Below are 13,315 nucleotides of genomic sequence, written 5' to 3' on the forward strand. Positions count from 1 at the left end.
TCCTATAGTACTGTATACGAAGAGCTAAAGATGATAAATGCGTAAAGAATATATTCAGATAACGATTAAAACTTCGTAATAATTAAACGGACAACTATATTTAATTATGATAAATCGAACGAATCGAAATAAATGTAATAAAAAGATTTTAAAACTTACGTCTTCTTCCGTAGAGGCTCCAATTAGAAATGCGTAAGTTTTGTATGTTCTTATGATCTGTAGGTCATGTATATACACTCTTCGATAAACATTGTTTACAAATCTATTCTATAAGCTATTTACAATATGTGACCTCCATGTATTGAAACCCGTGTTATTGATAGGACAAAAGAAGAATACGAGGAAAGAGAATAATGCTGGCACGTTTACCGAAAGACAATTACATTTCTCTTATCTACGAACGAAGAGTGGGGGAAAGTTTAAGGAAAGCGTTTTAGATAATCTTCAATATTGTTACGAACAGTCAAGGTGAAAGGATCAACGACACGACTCGTCGCGATCTAACACGACACGACTTGTTTCATTCATTCTCCGTTAGTTGATTTTCTACCTTTCGCGATCGTTAGACTTACATAGACATCGCCGAAGACGACGAAGACGACGAAGATGAAGATGAGGACGAGGACTCGGCCGGCTGTACGTATTATCCGTTAGTATAATAATCATAGCTCGAGTCCTTCCAAGTCTGTGTCCTTCGTCTTTACAACAGACCTAGTTATTAAATATTTTTAATACGAATCTTACAGGAAATGAACGTCATTCATTCCGAACAATAGAAAGTAATATAGGAATAACGACGATATTTTTCTAGGTGCGACATACGTAACATCGAATATCTAGGTTAATTACTATTTAAAAATAGATACATTCTATCTTTTATAATTCTACGCTATAATGTTTTCTAATAGAAAATATACATATATACGTATTCATTTTCGCGTATACGAAATTAGTTTTACATAATGATTGTTTTTATGTGTAAGAAATCTTTTGAAAGAAATACGTATACATATATCAGAAATGATAAATAGGTATTAAAAGAAGTATGTATATAAAATGAAATACGTATTATAAACATTAACGTGGTAATCACATACATGTAAATGTATTAAATTCTCGATATATATTACAGATTATGAAGACTATATTGTTTCGAAATAATTACTTTCTTCTTCCAAAGTTCATAAATCATTAAGTATTTCAATTAATTATCTCTATAATTAGATTTGTAATTAATGTAATAATATTTCTGGTATAATTACTTTTGAACGAGCAACAACGAGATACCGTTTTTCAAATAGTAATGTAAACAAGTTTAGTTAAAAGGACGTTGATAAGAGGACGTTAATAATTCATCGATTTCTATTGTTCGAATTTTCATTCGTTTCACGATCCGTTCTCAAGTCGAAAGGAAACGATCTAATACGTACGTACGTATGCCCTATAAAAATTCTATACGTAAGTAGATACATACTATGTAATGATTTATTAATCAGGAAGCATATACCTAAACTTCCGATTAATCAAGAAACCGCTGCTTACCGTTTAACGTAACATAGAAGAGACTGCTATTTCACCAAAGTCAAAGCGTCTTACCTTATAGGGATTTCCTCCTTACCTTTTCATTCCTATTACACGTTCCTGTTACGAATGTAAAATGCATAGTTACAGGTGTGTCGAGCACGAGCGTCCTGTCTAGAAACGAATGCTATTCATTGTTTCGACGAAGAACGCGACTGACGTGTCCTACAAAATAATTCTACATCAACTTCCAACCGTCGGAGTTTTCTAAACCTTACGTATGTATGTAGATCATTATGTGATTCAAATTACAATTTTTTATTTCCATATTTTTGTGTTACTTATTATACATATCGAAAGATAAATAACCGGTTAAACCACGTTTATTAGAATGTATTACTTAATTTATTACGTAAAATAATAGATAGAAATTTTTACTGTTATGTATACCATAAGCTAATAGCACATGTATATAAAGATACGAAGAAGAAGACTCGATACATATATTGTATATATATATAGCTTATAGTAGATATATTTATTTTAAATGGCTCATTTCTTACATAATTATTATTCGATATAACACATTAAAAGAAAGATTAACGAAATCGTTTGTATTTATAAATACGAAACTATCGTGAAAATATCACGGATGCTTCCCGGTTATCTTCTAATCCGACCTTGATATACTGATGCGTTGCTACGTAATATCACGAATGTACTTCGCTCGACACTTTTCTTACGAGCTACGACGAATTTATACATAAGGAAGCGCAGTTTCTTCTTAGTACATACAAGTTTCCTCCTTTCTATATATTCGACGATATTTTGTACGATCGACGTCGCACGTTACTATTCCTCGAGGGACATTAAATATCATCTAACAGAAAACTCGTATGCACTTACGTAGAACCTCTTTGGATAGCTTATATATTATAATTCAAATCGATTTTCTTCAGATTAGTATCACGTGTCTGACAAAAATTTTTAACTTTTCTCTGACGAATAATAATTTATCGATCAAGAAATTAGTCGAATAGAGAAATTAATATGAGATACGAATCAAACATAAGATCATATGAAATTTTAATGATATTATCTATCGATTATTTTAATTAAACTCTATGGAAAAGAAAATATTATACCTCTATATATATGTATAAATTTGTAGACAGAACATAAAAATTTCTAGCATTAATATTTATCCTTATAGAATATTAAGAGAAATTTATCGATCTATATATTATATATATATAATATCTTTGATATCTTTCAGCAAATTATTTGAATAGATTTATAACAAGCAAGACTTAAAATCGTAACAAAGGTAATATAAACACAAGACACATAAACTTTCAAAATATATGTATTTTATTATTCGAAATACTAACCATAAAAGTAAACAAAACTAGAAGTAAACAATGTTTATGTATCTCCTGATATTGAGGTCATTAGTAAGTCACTCTTCGATGAGAAAGCAATGTACAAGAGGATCAATTTGAAACAATATAAAACCTTTTATTTTATCTCCCAACGTGTTCGACCGGAACAAAGATGAAACAAAACATGGAATGGTAAACGTTGTAATTGCGAAACGCTTGATATACGTAGCCATTAACACGAAAGCCGTTCTTATCGGCTTCAGAGTTTTTCCTCTATTCCTCTCGATGTGCCTACCCGCATACCAACTGCATATTAAAAATAAAATTATAAAAAAGATAGAGAGAGAGAAATATTTAGGTGTCGATAATTATTTGTAGGATGTATCAAAAATAATTCCGTATACATACATACATACATATATATATATATGTGTGTGTACATATATGAGCAGACATTTAATTAGAAACTTCAAACAATTACAATTTATTCTTACTTAATTTTAAAAGTTATTTTCTTTTCCTAATCATTTAGTTGTTCGACTCGTTCACTTAGCGTCAAGTAGAGATCGTTCTAGTTATTTTCTTAACGCTCATTATGGTTAGACTCGATCACCAGTGCAAGGTGACTTCCGACGTGTAGTTGTCATTGTCGTCGTTGATGTAAGTAGTTGGACCCAAGTCCACGTCGTATATTTTCTGACCCAGAAAGAGATTCTCTCTCTGTACCTATATACGTATATCTTCGATGTGAAAGAGTGAGAAAGATGAAGTCCCATGATGTGGAAGGGGCTGTTTATACCAAGTAAAGCTGAGAAACGACTCTTCGAAATGCGCTTATTGCTTCAGAGCGATAAATGCGTCAACGATTAAGACCATCGTCATCGTCAAGTAGCTGTCACATTTTTTTAAATCTAGATTACCCAAAAAGATATACATGTAGATATACATCTTACACGTATAAAGGAAATATGGGACGTTCTCGCTTACGTCTTTTTTAAGTATGAAATTTCTCTTTTACATAAGAAACAATGAAATATATCAAGTAGAAATTATAAAATCACAATTGGAGTAAACTTAATTCAACTTTCTTCTGTGCATTATTTTTTAAAATCGTCGTTAAGTGACAGGTGATTACGAAAGTAACAGTGAGTAATTGCAAATCATATATTTTTTAATTTAAGATATTGCATACTTTAGTCACGTAAAATTGATGTAAGATAAGATAAGCGATGAATATAAATTCTCTGTCAGATTTCTCACTTTCTTAATTACTATATTATATATTTTTATCTATATTATATATTTTTTATGTAATCATTATTGATGTAATACATTTGTTTAACTTTTAAGAATAACGTGCAAATAAACGTTCTGTTTATTATTCCAAATTAATTTTTTAAGAATTTCAAAAATTATTGAGTCGTTCAGATCAAGCAAATCACAGAAATACCCTTTCTATTCGACTTCCCTAACATGCGTAGATACACGAAGTTTCCGCGTGGAACATCCAATTTTATCGGGCAAGTCATCGGTGAACTGAACGAACTGGTTGCGAAACGGGACACCTTGTAGATGGTAGCAAAGCCGTCGACACCTGCCGTAAATAATCCCGCCATCCACTTCCTCCTGCCATCAGCTCGCTCGCATCCTCGACTTTTTTTTCTCTCAAGCGTTTCTTTATCTTCAATTTATAATTACTAAGACTCTATTAGTCACGCTGTATCTTCGACGACAAAATTGTACCAACTTAGATCGGATCTCATCCATGATAAGTCGAAACATTAAAAATTTTTCGATATCTTGGAATTTATCAACCTTACATTAATATCGATAAACCGATTATTCAGGATCATTACAAGGATCTAAATTAAAGAAAAAGCAATCTCAGGATTGGTTCGTTTACAAATCTCTCGAGACCTATTCACGTTATTAACGGTAAAAACGATAAAAACAAATAGCGGAGTAATTAATTGAGACTTCGATTGAAATTTTAATTAAGATAAGTCAGACCTTAAATGATTAAGTAAGTAAAGTTTATAAATAATATAAATGTATAAGTAAACTTTATAAATATTTTATATATACGTGGAAACCTTATCGAATTATATCTTGCAATAAATACCAAATGTTTCTTGAAAGAAGTGAAGAAGAAACAGAAGAAGAAGAGGAAGAAGAAAAAGAAAAAAAGATAGAAAAAGTAAGATGTTATGCTTTAATCCAGCGAATCGAAGATCAAAGGATTCACCGGTTCCGTGAGACTCTCACCATCGACTTCGCATTGCTATCGATTCACGCGTTATCAAAGCGCTTTAATCGACTACGATTCTTACAAGGCGTAACCACCTTGATTCTATAGAAAAGCATTTCTCGTAACCGTTATGTGAACCGATAAGAGGAGCTTCTTTTTCTAACGGTCGACATTGTCCAAGATAACTAAAGACAGGAAAGGCAAACTGGTCGTCAGGTTGCATAAATGTACGCGCTCGATTGGATTCTTTATAGCAAATGAAGATTATGTTCTTAAAGCTGGTAAATAGAAAAAATGTATTTCAAAAAATTTCATAATGATAATATAAAAATTTCAAAAATAAATTTATTAATTAGACCCTGTAAATGATCACTTTAAATAACTATTGGTATATATTATCGTTCTTAAATTAAAAATCTATTGTCGCATATACATAATTCGTTCTATGCGGTAGATTTAAACAACGATTCTTAACTGATCTTATTTTTAAGTATCATACGATATAGTCCAAATTGTAATTATAAATGAAAAGAACTTAATATTTCTATGTAAAGTAGAATAATTGCAATGGCATAATTAAGTGACAAAGTAAAACATAATTTTTTATCGAACAAATAAAAAGAGAAGGGAAGCGTCTAAAATAGCGAGCGATTGCGAGCAAAGCATCTTAATCGGGCATCTTAGATAAGAGAGGAGGAGGAGGAAGAGGAGGAGGAGGTCCAGGAGAAGAGAAGTCACTTAGGTAGAAGAGCAACAGAGTAACTCTATAACATAAACGTGCCAGTTGGTGGCAAATTTGCGGATGCGTGCAATTGGCATTGCCTGCTGCTCTGCAGCTCTACGCTAGCTCTACTTGCTCTTACCTACGTTCGTTTGAACATATGTACCGATACATGTTGCACGTATATACCTATAGATGCATAGATACATAGATATGTGCGTATACATATATATATATATATATATATATATATATATAAGATATATAAGATATATATATAATGTGCATATGTATATCTATATCGGTAGATAACACGTAGAACGAACACGGAGGACAAATCGGCAACTATGAAGCAGTTAACTTAATATAGGTTGGCGCGAGCGAGCGCACTTGCGCAAACGTAGAAGCACGAGAAATATATGCCATCGACGACCTCGGGACCTTCCCTAGGTCAGTGTTAATTCTTCGGAACGGATCGTCTCTTCCGAATATCCGATTGACCTTCGAGACGACGAAGATGACGAAGAAGGAAAAAAATCTCGTTGCACATCTTACAGTTTCCACATTTTTTTTTCTCCTCCTTTATCCCGAAACGTTTAATGTGATTGCGTTGATAAAATATTTTTCCTTCGACTAGTCTATCTCTACTTTTTTTTATTCCTTGAAGAAAGGAATATTTCTTTTTGCGAGATTTCTTATAAGAAGTAAATCATTTTATGAACTTTTTCTATATACGTTTGAGGTTTTGTTAAAATATAAGTTAGTGATTCAATGAAAGTAATCTAAAGTGTATTCATCGTTTTCCCTATACAGTATAGTATAGTAGAATAAGATAGTATAGCAATTAGGATAGTATAGTATCGTAAAGTATTATATTCGGTTGGTCCTAAAAAAATACTTATATTATTTATTTACAATTAGATATAAACTAAAGTATCTAATAAAAATTTCGAGAGATTATTTGTTGATATATATAATTATGTAATCGAATATATTCATTTATGCATTTAACGAAGTCAAAAATATTATTTGAAAAAGTAATCAAATCAAAATTAATTTCAAAGGAAACGATTCATTCACTCTGTTAATTCTCTCTCTTTCTCTCTCACTCTCTCTCCCTCTCTCTTGGGTGTGAAACTTCAAGAAGACCGCGAACATGGTACAAGATTTAAGATTTTTCTTAACAATGACTCATGATAAATATATAAGTATTGCTTACAGATATCTCCTATCTCTTATTCTTTTTTAACTCTACTTGTAATCTCATGGTCACACGTCCGATTTATGTAGTACTTATATGTGTCTTATCTCTCGTCGATCGTAAAGAAAATCTCACTTCATTGAAACAAACGCTTAAGTACAAATATAGAGATTGAAACAATTTGAAACGCTACTATCGCTAATAGCTTAATAAATTTCAAAAATATCAATAATTCCTTTGATTGTAATAATAAAAAATGATATATTGATGCATTGTTCTAAATTGTGAAAATACTTTTTATTTATTTTTTATAAGGACATCAAACCATAAAGGAGATTATAAATTCTGTAAAAAAAATGTTAAATATTAATGATCATAAAAATTATTAGAAAGATATTGATCTTGACATGATTATCGTTCCTATTACTTTCTGTAGAAATCGCAGAAAAGCTTTCTTTTATATATATATATCATGATTTTTAGTTTTGCTTGTAAAACTTTCTTGCTTCCTTCATATTTTCTTTCTTTCTTTCTTTTCTTTTTTTTTCGTTTTCTTCATGTTCGGTCGATTTAAACCATGCACACGTGGAATGCCGTAATGATACCGAGCTTGGTATATAATGTCGCAACTATGGATATACCGTGTAACGGAGAAAGTCCGTTTGTGAGAAACTATTAAGTTTGAAGAAATCAGAGTGCCTTCATCGAACGCCAATAGAGATATTACTTAAGCGATAGACACGCTCCGATTTCCGTTTGGCGAATTCGCAAGCGAATTTGTCTTTATTTCTTATCGCATGTATATCAATAAAAATCTATAAGGATCGTTTTGTTCGATTTAAATGGTACGTTGATATTATTTCGATAACATTTCAATATATAATCCTTATAATAATTATTAATCATTATTATTTAAAATACCAGAAAGAGTAAATAATTTTATAAATATTTAAATTAATTTATTTTGATTTAACAAATCACATTAAAAGGTTTTGATATCGATCATCTCACACGAAAAAAATATTGTTATTATCCTTGTCTATAATAATTTTTCACAAATAAGTTAGTATACATCTTCGTGACACTCTATTCTATTTATTAGACGATCTAAACTCTCACGTTTGGTCTTACTTCCAGATAATAGTTCCCCCTATTCTCAAGACGACTGCAGTGGATATCTTGTTGCTACGACTAAACCCTTAACTGCTAAAGTGTGAGTCAATTTGAGAGTGCCGGACATTATTATTTTGTAGAGAGCTGTTAACTGGTTTATATAACGCGGGAAATGACATTAAAAAATTAACGTAACTTAATAACGAGTGAATTTCGACATTTCTTATATCGTCCAATGTCCATCCCTTTAAGGAACAAACGATACAAAACGATATATAGATCTTTCGAAATTCGCTTTTGCGTGTTTGCAAGTGATCATGAAAATAAAAAACAAATATATATCTAATTGTAAATAATATGCGAAAGATGGTATTAACATGATAAAAAGTAAAATAATATGAAAAATAAAAGAATAATTGTTGGTAAAGAAAATAGAAAAAAAGATGTTCTCATTACATGATTTGATATAATTGCAAAGTTAATAAATCCTTCAATTCGTTAAATATATACGGATACACGTACACAATGAAAGTGATACACATCGGCCTTACATTAATTACGTTATTAAAATCGTATGTTACATACCGTTAGTAATAGAACTCGGTAATTATATGTATGTATGTATTCTTAATAACATACATATAATAATCGTCCTCTCACTTTCTTTTCACATATGTATATAGATATACCTTGGAGATTTACAGTGTTCAATTACGTACAACGCGTGTCGTGTGTAAACGATCGCCTTGCAACCCACGTAATGATTGTGTATTCTGAACCATATACGACAAGCGTACGACAAGCGTCAAGTCGATCATTAAAGAGATAGAAAGAAACAGCGGGAAGTTACGTTCGATGACGCGAAAGGAACAACCGGCTCCTTCCTGCGTACCTTTAAGTCGTCCTTCGAGATGAAACGGATCTTGGTGATCGAACTATTCTAACGTTCTACCGAGCAATAGAATTTCAAGTAATCTTAACTCCAAGTCAATCAATAAAAATGAAATTTTACAAATATAAAAATATGTATTGTATATATAATAAATAAGTTTAAAGGATTTTTAGACATATACATAATTCACCTATATTTTTAGCTTTCAATCATTTTAGCATGCAATGATATATCTATGTATATATGTATACAGATATATATATATGATATATTTTAATTTGTTTCACTGTATTTTTATATTTGTAAAGATCGCTAAATTTTTGACAAAAATAAAAGAAAAGAAAAAAGTTAAAAATTATGACTAAAGAAAAGCTGAAAATTGTACATATAAGACTTTGATCGACTTTGAATAAAACCTTGGTCACAAGTTAAATAATTTTACAGTTTTTCAAAGGAAAACTCCAAACGAGGAATTTCCTTGCACCTTAATCGCAATGCTCCAAATATGTGCACCCAATAGATTCAAATACATCATTCACACTATCACAGAAGCCGGAGATAATCTCTGTTACATACTAAAGACACGTTAAAATCGTTACGTAACGGAGACCGTGTTTTATTCAGCTTCATCTGATAGAGATCCATTGGTGACGAGAAATAAAGAGAGGAGAAAGATATAACGCAGACCTTTCCATCGTCGTAAATGATAATAGCTAGTCGATGAATAAATAAAACGACACTCGGCAAATAATGTACTATAGATTCTGAATTCTTTGAACGATTATTATTAATTGTTCGGAGAAGGATCGAATTTTTCAAGGATATTAATAATAATTCTCTTGTTATATTGATATATTATATTATATAGTGTAATTAAAAATCATCAATCTCTTATAAAACTTTCTCGAGATAAAAAGTAACTCGACCAAAAAATGAATAGGAAGGTATATGTAATAGAAGAAAAAAAATACTAACTTTCTCCTTTACATAAAAGTTTCATCGTTTTAAGATAAATAATTAAATTTAAAATAGAAAAGAAGCTACGATGATTGGATAACAATAAAAAAGTAAATTTAATTTGGAAAAAAATGTTTTCCCTTTTCATAAGCTCGTCTCTTTTCTTTTTCTAAAATCATTCAGCAGAAATAGTTGTAATTAAAAATAGATATATAAAGGAACATTTAAAAAGACGTTCAAAAATGACGGAATCTACGTTTCTTATTAAAATAATGTAAACGTTAAAGTTAACCTCGAGTACTTGACGCGAGTTTCCCACGCAAAAGGATACTTTATTAGCAAGTTGAAAAGCTTAGCGTGACAATGATCAACTTCTTAAACACTTTTGCCGAATCAAGCGATACTGGAAATGTGGCATGATAAAGTGGTGGTACCGCGCGAAGGTATTACCTTACGCCCACATAACATCGTGTATGGACATTATACAGGCGTTGCCACGAGAATGTTAAGCGTTAATGGTTCAACTTCCCGGACACGACGAGTTTCGACGAGCGTAACGCGAATCACCGACTGACAATGACATTGCTATCTATCATATGTATGTAAGTACATCGATAATAGTTAATATCGATATCGATTTTTCTTTCTGACTCATCATCGATATTTAACGAATCCAAAGTAGTATCTATGTACATTTTATATACTATTATATGTACATACATGCATGCATATATCATTATTTATATATCATCTTACTTAGGTTACTTAACAAGAGTCCTTACCTCCATATAATGTCAATAAAAACGTACATTTTACTCACTTTGAGTATATCGAAGCAGTTTTCTTTTGCATTTCTCCGAATAAACATCGGAAATATCGCTTCTCATCCGGTGAATCTTAAATAACTTAGACTTTCGATTATTTTATAATTATTTAAACAATCTATAATGTTCAGCACTGTAAATTAATATTTAATGGAATATGAATAAAAAACATATTCATATTCCAGATGAATAGATTAGATAGATCTGTAAAATAATTTCTTAGATCTATTTCTATATTATTCGTACTTGTTCTTATTTAAAACTAGTAGCTGCTTAAATAAACTTCAACTTTAACATCTACATTGTAATGATTTGATAAATTTTATATCATGTTTTCATTTTATCAATAAAACAAGAAAAATGTTTTATTATTATTCGAAGAAAAGAGAAAAATAAGGAATGCATTGACGAGAAGCTGTAAATAAAATGTTTCTTCTTTCTGACTACGACAATTATTTTTCTCTCGTTTTTTCTTTCTTCAACGAATACGATTTCGCATATCTCTATCGCACAAAAACGAGCACTTTGCGTCCAGACCTCTTGTTTATCTTCTTCCTCGAAAAGGAACGATGAGCTCGCTAAAAAAAAAACACTTAGTTTAATCTGTTGATCCTTCGAGCTTTTACGTCATTCAAGGTCAGCCACTGACGACATGATCAACATATACTTACTTTCTTTTAAACTTATTGTAAATAACATAATTAAATTCATCGACCAAATCATTATAATTGTTTGTATAATTTATTCATTTAAAATTAACTTTAGTGATAAATAATATATAATCTTTCATATCTTCCTCTCTAATTTAACTTGAAATATCAAAAAATATTGTTTTTTAAAATTGTAATATTTAATAACTTCTTTTACAGATATTTAAATTATTTATTATTATTTATTATAATTTCGCTTTATGTATACTATCAGTTATCACAACAACGTTACCTTGTGGCACTAAACGAGCATAAAATAACGAGCGAAACACTTTCGCTCGCTCGAAACAAAAAGCAAGTCGACCTATAACCCCCACTCATTTTCGCCGACCTAAATAATAACCGATTCTAGCCAATCCGCCAATTCGTCGTGTTACGATCTAACGCTCTTAACAAGCATACGTATATACATAAATTATATTCGTAGCTGCAACGAGATGCAGTGAACCACAATAACACGAACACTTCTTAGAAATTTAACTCATATAATCGATCTTATCGTTACCAATTTCGTCATTTCTATTTCTATATACTATTATACATGATTTTCTTCTCTCATAGAATTAAGGATAATATGATCAAAAATATTTCAAAGTATTTTTCAAAGTAGATTTGCTCATTTCTATAATACAGAATAGACCTGAGATTTTTAAAACAATTACTCTTTTTCTGAATGTTAAAACTAACGTTTTTGAAATTGTAAAACTACTTACCCAATTAAAAGCCCAAAAAGTTTGATTGATTTTAAAAATCACAAACTTACTTTTGGTCCCCATCCTGTGTTATATAAGTTTCATATATATAGATCTTTATCAACGAAAAATTTTTAGAAAAAATTGAAAGAAAGAAAGAAAAGGATAAAAGATTAATTGTCGAAGATGAAATTTGAAAAGATTAAATTAAAAAGGAATATAACAAGAGAAAAAGAATAGAATATTAATTAGCACGATGAAAATTTATTTATAGTTCATAATATAAAATTAATTCAAAGGAACTTAGAAATGATATTTAATCATTGTAATTAATGAATTACCAATCATAACAACACTGAATAGAAACACGAGAAAATGGAATGATCTCGACCAACACGTTACATTCGATCTGCCTGCGGTGAAACGACGATGATGACACCGACAGGTGTTCGAAAGAAAGCAAAGTCATATCTTCGGCGAACCGATCTACTCGCACCTGCTCGTACAAACTTCGACTTTTTCATCGAGCATAAAAATTTACTTTCTTATGAACGGAGTATGAATGATTATATTACGATCTATATATTTTTAATATTTCAAATATATTTGTAATACTTCATTGTACAGAGTAGACCAAAGGTTCCAAGATGATTATTGATAAAGTATCTATAATCTATCAATAAATTTTTCTTAGTTTCACTCTTCTGAAAAATTCGATAAAAACCGATGTACTCGTAAATTCAATTAAAATTAATTTCTTTTAATGACAAACGTGTGTCGGGATTTATTTCTTGATGACCTTGAATGACTCATTCGGAATGACTTTCAATTGCGTACAATGAACTTTATAAAATGCATCGATTATTTTTCCGATGAGGATAAGACGACTCAAATACCTATACACGTGTATAAGTAACAAGAAAAAAAAAAGAAAGGAAACGGAATAGATACAGAGAATATTCAGAGTGACATTATCGATAGACGATTTCAAAATAATATCAATCTCTCAACTCCTACTACAAGGTAGTCACACGTATAAGGGGATCAACGACTA

This window comes from Vespula pensylvanica, chromosome 7 (genome assembly GCF_014466175.1).
Source record: "Vespula pensylvanica isolate Volc-1 chromosome 7, ASM1446617v1, whole genome shotgun sequence".
NCBI classification, from domain to species: domain Eukaryota; kingdom Metazoa; phylum Arthropoda; class Insecta; order Hymenoptera; family Vespidae; genus Vespula; species Vespula pensylvanica.